This window comes from Penaeus monodon, chromosome 8 (assembly GCF_015228065.2).
Source record: "Penaeus monodon isolate SGIC_2016 chromosome 8, NSTDA_Pmon_1, whole genome shotgun sequence".
NCBI lineage: Eukaryota > Metazoa > Arthropoda > Malacostraca > Decapoda > Penaeidae > Penaeus > Penaeus monodon.
The window spans coordinates 33641753-33649252 of record NC_051393.1 but is presented as its reverse complement, the minus strand read 5'-3'; positions in this window follow the sequence as shown (position 1 = coordinate 33649252).

Here is a 7500-nt window from a genome sequence, read left to right as displayed (position 1 = left end):
TCGAGTTCATGGCTTCTGTTGCCAGACCAGTCCTTCTATTGAATTCTTGGTCTGACAGTCCAGAGATACGGACTACGCTACCAAGGTATGTAAAACTCTCTGTAACTTCAACGTCCTCGTCGCGAGCATGGATCGACTGAACGGGTTCCCCTAACAGGCCCCCAAAGTCGTGAATCTTGGTCTTGGTCCAGGAGACCTCTAGGCCTAAGGCCTTCACCTCATTGCTAAATGCATCAAGAGCCACCACAAGTGATTCCATGGACTCAGACAGGATAGCAACATCATCAGCAAAGTCAAGATCTGAGATCTTGGTATTGCCCAGTGTTGCTCATCACTGACTTTAGGTAGTAGCTCTGCCCATTGTCCAGTCTATGCAGGTGTTGGTGCAAGGACACAGCCTTGCCTCACCCCTAAATTAATAGGGAAGAAGATTGATAGACCTGCACCACACTTTACAGCACTTTCAGTACCATATAAAGGCTTGCTATTAGGCCAATAATCTGCATCAGAATTCCCCTGAGTCTCAGGACCTCCCATAGCAATTCACAATGCACCAAGTCAAATGCCTTCTTGTCGATGTAGACTGCGAGCAACCCACAACCAAACTCACGACGGCATTCCACAAAGCGCTATTGTGGACTTGCCAGGAGTGAATCCAGACTGGTCAGGTCTCTGATACCTCAGTAGGTGGTTGTGGATCCATTTCAGAAAATGTGGGCGAAAACTTTGCCTGGTAGGCTGAGCAATGTAATGCCACGGTAATTGCTACAGTTCCAACAATACTCTTTCCCCTTCCAGAGAGGGATGACCACGCCCCTCAACAGGTCAGGGGGAATGGTACCAGACTGCTAGATGGCCTTCAAAACTGTATGCAAGCCCCGAGCCATAGGTTCAACCCCAGCTAAGGATAAGTCCGATATGAAAAGCTTAGTCTCGCCCGGGCTATGCCATGAGGGGAGCCCAGCCTGTGTCGACTAATGCCGACTCGCTCACATGTGTCAGCCGGTGCTAACTTGGCTGAACCTAGTCCTTACCCGACGTGGTGCCCACCCACAGCAGTGACCTCCAGGCAACAGTTTCAACTTCTCGCGAACCGCCGACCCTCGGATCAGAGGCCGACACGTTATCACTGTACTAGCCCGGAGGCTTCACCCCCAGCCTTTAGAAGTTCAGCAGGGATATCACAAATGCCAGAAGCTTTCCCATCTCCAGTTTGGAAATCGGCATCCTAACCTCCGTTAGGGTAGGAGGTTCCTCGCTGATAGGTGGGTCCGGCACAGGTATTGTGATATTGCTTGCATCCAAGCTAACTGTTAGAGGGTCTACCTGGTGCGACTGCTCAAAATACTCAGCCCAACGTTCACAAACCCAACATGATCTGAGATGATCTTTCCATCCAGTGATCGGACTGCATCTGTGAGGACGGCTTAGAGGTCAGCTTTCTCAGGGCTTGGTAGGCAGGGCAAAGGTCATTCACCAAGAAATGGCCTTCAACATCCTCAGTAAGATTCCTGATGAAATGTTCCTTGTCCCTTTTAAGCAGTGTCCGAACCCTATGCACCAAAGAGCAAGGCAAGACCTGTTTCCCGTTGAGCCGAACCATGTAACACGTTTCAATGTCTCCAGTGATATGGAATTCTGCCTTGCCCTCAGGCGTATGCCAATGGACTCCTGGGCTGCTTTGAGTGTTTTGCACTTGAAGAACTCTCACAGAGAAACAGGGTCCATCAGGTTGTCAAGTTCTGTGAATTGGTCAGAGACTGCCATGGTGAACCCTTCCTCCAAGTGAAACACCTTAGAGTGGCCACTGGAGTGACGGGGAGTTTTGAAGTGGAATCGTAAGGTAGCCAGAACCAGCCTATGGTCAGTACCACAGAACTCGGCACTCCGATAAACTCTACAGTTCTGGAGGATCCTTCATCGCATGGCAACAAGAATATGGTCGATCTCCTTGCCCACTCTACCCGTATTGCTATACTATGTCCAGCGATGCGGATTGGAGCACTGGTACCAGGAGCCAGAGATCCTCATTCTCTGGAACCTAGCAAAGTCCCGGAGAAGGAGGCTGTTCTCACTGCTGGAATCAGTTCCCGAGCCATTGGGCCCGACAGACATCTCATAGTCAGCTCAGTCACAACCAGATAGCACACTGAAGTTGCCCAGAACAATGCGAATATTGTCTGCCACAGATGAGGGTTTGGCATAGAATGCCTCTTTCACATTGAGTTTGCAATCATCAATAGGAGTACATACTGCAATAAGAAACATGAAGCCAATGGCATGCTTCAGTCTCAATGCCATAATACCCTCATAAACCAGTGTCACCTCAACTACCAAGGGCTGATGTCGACTGGAGATGGTGACCATCACTGCAGCTCAACCAGTAGTAGGTGTACCCACCCATACTGATCGTGCTGCTGCCAGGTCTTCTCACCTCTGAGAGGGCAGCCACCTCAACTCCCAGTCGCTCCAATTCCCTCAATAGCAGAGGTAACCTCTCATCCTGCTGCAAGGACCAGATGTTCCAAGCACCTACCCAGAAAGCTCACCCGAGGTTAAGCCTCGGGACGTCACACCAGGTGCACCACCTCTGCCGCTCCCACTGATGATGCCTCAAATAAAGGGGGTCGGCGGGCTGTGGGGTTCCCAAGGGCTTTGCCCCACAAGCTTCATGGTGGGTTGGTGCTTGCTGGGGCGCAGGCAGGACAAGTAACTCTTGTTCCCATCCAGCACCCCGACATTTGTCCTCCCAACAGGACCCACAGCCTGCCTTGCTTGCTGGGTGGGAGAGACAGCACCCCTCCCCCCTGCATATCCATTTAATTGAGAAGATGCTGGAGAGTTATCTAGGAAGAGGAGGGATTGTAATGCCCATGTCCCCTGAGCCACCCAACTACCACAGGATGGCTAGGGGGGCAGGGGTTGGTACGGAGCCAGGGCGTGTCCACACGCTGGGGGCCATTACTCCATACCTCTTGGGCCTCCTGCTGCTCCAAGATTCCCTACAGTTTAGCCTCGAACCGCAAAGTGCCCAGTTACCCATGGGTGGCCACGAGGAGGTACTGCAGAAGTCTTGATGATGGAGAGGCTGTGAACTGGTAGGGGCGACTTATGCAGAGCTGCTTCCTTTTTGCACTAGGCTAGCCAGTGGTGGCAGCTGTAAGCAAGAAGGCATGCAAGCACTTAACACTATCTAGGCTACCACACCATCACTTCACATCACCTTGCGCATGAAGCACCCACCCCACTAGAACAATTTGTCTCAGAGTTATGGCTTTAGATTTGGCTTCAGAGATCTTTAGTCCTGTCCTATAGCACTCCTCAGATACAAGGTTCAGACAGCACTAGGCTTTTCTCAGAGAGAAGATAACATCTGAGTTATTGGGTTCGACTGCCCTTTCCCCGATATGAGCAAGTCTGCCTGGTTGTAAGCTTTCTTGGTTTGCCCTCAGTTCGGCTGGCAGACAGTTGCTGCTTATTCTTACAGAGAACTCATGCACCAGTCTGTTTGCTTCTGACTGAGGGGTGTGGTGTGTACACCTTGGGGTCGAGTGGCTAGTAGCTCGCCTGACACATTACCACAGCTCTTTAAGGTTAAAGGACTCACACCATTCCAGCCACTTTTCCTGCCTGACTCTTATGGCAGTTTCCTTGGCACCCCTGATTGCTTCCCTTGGGATGGCTTGGTTGTCAGGGCTTATTTGCCTTTGAAAATGTTTTCTACACTTTCAATCTGTGGTTGACTTCCTTAATCTTGTAATTTAAAGTACCAGGCATCTTTATAACTCCTGGACCATGGCCAAGTTTTAGGTATAGTCTGTGAGGCTGCTTGATTTATGGCACTGATAAGTCTGGCTTCAAGTGCTTACATGTTATCACTCTGTGGGGGTTCATTGCTTCTAAGACAGTGGGCCAAGGCATCCTGAAAGGCTTGCCAGTTGGTCTTGTCTGTTTTCCATCTTGGATTTGGTTGTGGCATTTGAGCTAGGCCAGCATCCATGAGGGTAGTAACAGTGCCATAATGATCACTTCTTACAGTCTCATTGACACACCATCTAATTCTCTCCACCAGAGCCACAGTGGCCAAGGCGAAGTCTAGGACCCTTCTTCTGACATGTGTTGTCTCTTGAATATTGAGAAGAGCGATCTTGGGGAAAGTCTGAAGCATGTTGGCTATGTGAAGGCCTGCCCCATCTGGTGCCCTGCAGGATTGGGTGGTGTGCTGTAGTAGCATGGACTTGGCTGATGTCTAAGCTCCTACAGCCTGGCTTGCTGTACACATTATACAGCTTGAGGGGGCCCCCAGCCAGGTGAATCTCAACAGCAAGAGTTTTCAACATCCTCTCCACAGTGGGGTGCATCGGCTATTGTGGACAAGCAATTGTTGCTCTGACCAGGGTGATCAAACCTCTTTTGCCAGTTGTGCTTGCCAGGAAGAAGACATGATACCCTGAGAAGTAAACAGTCCCCTCTATTAATGTCTCCTACAGTATGACAATGTCAATGTTCCTTGATTGCACAATTGCGTGGAGGATGGCAATCTTTGTATTAAAGCCATAGATGTTCCACTGTAGTATGCTTAGATTGTGTCATGATGTTACTTGGTTGCATCAGAGATGTCTTTGTATTTGGATTCAGAGTCTGTTATATCGGAGTCTGACAACTCCATTGTGAAGTCCTCACTAGTTGAGGGATCACCATATGGTTTTGGGCTGTTTGTCAGGCTATCCTTGGTTCCACTGGGAGGTAGAGAGCCTCTGGTAGCTCTGACTTTTGTGAGTTTGGCTTTTCTCACTTCAGGCTTGGTTTGTGTGCCTTTTCTCTTTGCTGACTTTGCTTGGGTATGGTCAGCTTATTCTGGCACTGGCTGCACAGATTCAGTTTGTTTTGTTTCTGCCTGTGAGGGCATGGCCAGGGTTAGAGTGGGTAGGGGAGTCTCATCCTGGGGTGAGGGTGGGGCTGCTTTGGCTCTGTTCAGCTTCCTCCCTTTCAAGACTGCAACAGTCTGGGTCATTGCCGTCATGGCAACCATGACTGCCTTCTCCACCTCATTTGACCTCCCCCAAAGCTGTTATTACTGCAGTGACTACAGCAGTCAACAGAAGTCATATCTTTCCTCGTCAAACAGATTATCGTCATTCCTGTGGTTGTTTTTCTGCTCTTTTGAAATGGTCGGAAGTTCCTTTTTATTGGAGATATCTGGTGTCGGCTGTGGAGGAGCTTCCTTCCTCTTAGGAGGTCGGGAAGCCTTTTCTCTTTTGTTCTGTCCCCAGACATGGGTATCTGGGGAAGCAAGAACAAAGTCTGGTTGCTTTTTAGCAACCTCTTGCCGCCTAAGGGCTGCCTCTTTCCTGGCAGAGCAAGCCAAGCTCCAGGCGTGATGCCTCTTGGCACAGTTGGGACATTTGGTTCTTGTGTCCATTTGCCCTTCCTTGTGTCTCAAGGCTCACCTCGGTGTTATTTGCCTTGTTACAGACACCACATTTAGGCTTCTTACAGGAAATTCAGTGTAGCTTGGTCTTTGGGCATGATAATCATGCCCTGGTCTCTGGCAACCTGGATTGACATCCAGATTTTTCTCTGCATCTCCAATGCTCTTACCAATTGGTAGGCATTATCAAAGCCTTCAGGTTTAGAGGGAACTTTGAACTCTCAAACTTTGACTCTCTCTCAGAGTCTGTCCCCAGCCTGGGCCGCCCTTTCGGCTTAAATTCTGGGCTACAGTGCTGGCCAGGCCAGCACCCAAATCAATCTTATAGACAGACATGTTTTTGGCTGATGTCGTGTACATTTTAGCAGCAGGTCTGACAGAGTCAATCTGCGCTTTGGATTTTCTTTTGCCACTAGAAGCCATGTATGGCTTCAGGGTGACTGCCGTGGCCTGGGCCTTGCACAGTTCGTCATCATTTATATCTCTATGTTGTGGGGGGTTTGGAGAATTACTTGCCATGAAATAAGCAGTTATATCATCCTCTCACATCCCCACCCACAGAGTCCAACAAGCGGAAACTGTATGTTATAACTAATGTCTAACAGCCACAGAGGTGGTGAGAGGATATACACAGCCAATGGCCATTGTACTTTCACTCACGGGACCAGTGTGAGTTCCAACGGCGACATTGACTGCTTGGCCCTAGCCTCCCAAAGGAGACCAGCCGATTGGCCTGACCGGGCCATAATTAGGCAACCCATCTTACTGGAATAAGGGATCAAAGAGGCGTGTTTAGCTGCAGGATGTACTCATGCACGGCATTGCTCAACCTCCAGGACTCCCATCTCCGCAGCGCACAGGGATGCCATGCACGGCAAACACTTGGGTAGGTGTGAACCCCTGGGGAGAGACCAGAGGGGATGCCTTACAAGATAGGCATCATTGTTTGGAACCCTTCTTTCCTCCCTCTCTAGTGAAAACTCACAGAGGGAGCACAGGACACAAGCGGCACTCAGTTCCGGATTCTGCCGCTTAAGTACACAAGCGCAGTGAAAGCACGCAGGGAACAAGGGGAGCCCACTGTCTAATGAGCGCGGACAGGTTACACAATGCAAAATCTGATATTTTAAATTCATGTTTGTTATACAATGCAGTATGCAAGATTGCAATTACCTTAATTCACAAAAGCGGAAGGATAAATATATACAGTTGAATTGCCAAAACTAGAATTAAATTTTCATAATGGTATTCAGACAATAAACACACACACACACACACTATATGTATGCATATATAGAAAGATAGATAGATATGTATATATATGTATATATATATATGCATATATATATGTGTGTGTGTGTGTGTTTATGTATATATATATATATATATATATATATATATATATATATATATATATATATATATATATATGTGTGTGTGTGTGTGTGTGTGTGTGTACATATGTATGCATATAGACATATATACATATGTATATTCATGTGTGTGTGTGTGTGTATATGTGTTTGTATGTATATATATATATATATATATATATATATATATATATATATATATATATATATATTCTCACTCGGAGATGACCATCTCCAGGGAGTAGCCTAAGCCATCTCCGGCAGACTTCAGCCCAATGAGACTGAAGCTTACATTTGGCTTCATGTTTCTTATTGCTGTGTACACTCCTACTGATGTTTATAAACTTGATGTTAAACAGGTGTTTTAGGCCAAACTTGCATCAGTGAGAGCCAGTTGTCCTTGGTGAGATATTAGCATTGTTCTGGGTGACTTCAATGCAATATCTGACTGCACCTGAGCTATGTGATGTTTTTCGGTCCTTATGGCTTGAGAGCTGATGCTGGCAGCAAGAATATCTTCCCTTTCCGGGATTTTGCAAGGTCCCAGAAATTGAAGATTTCTGGCTCTTAGTACTAGAGTTGACCCACAACATTGGACTTGGTACAGCAATGAGGGTAATGTGACCAAGGAGATCAACCACATTCTCATTAGCACTTGCTGGAGGATCCTCCAGAACTGCAAGGTATATCGGAGTG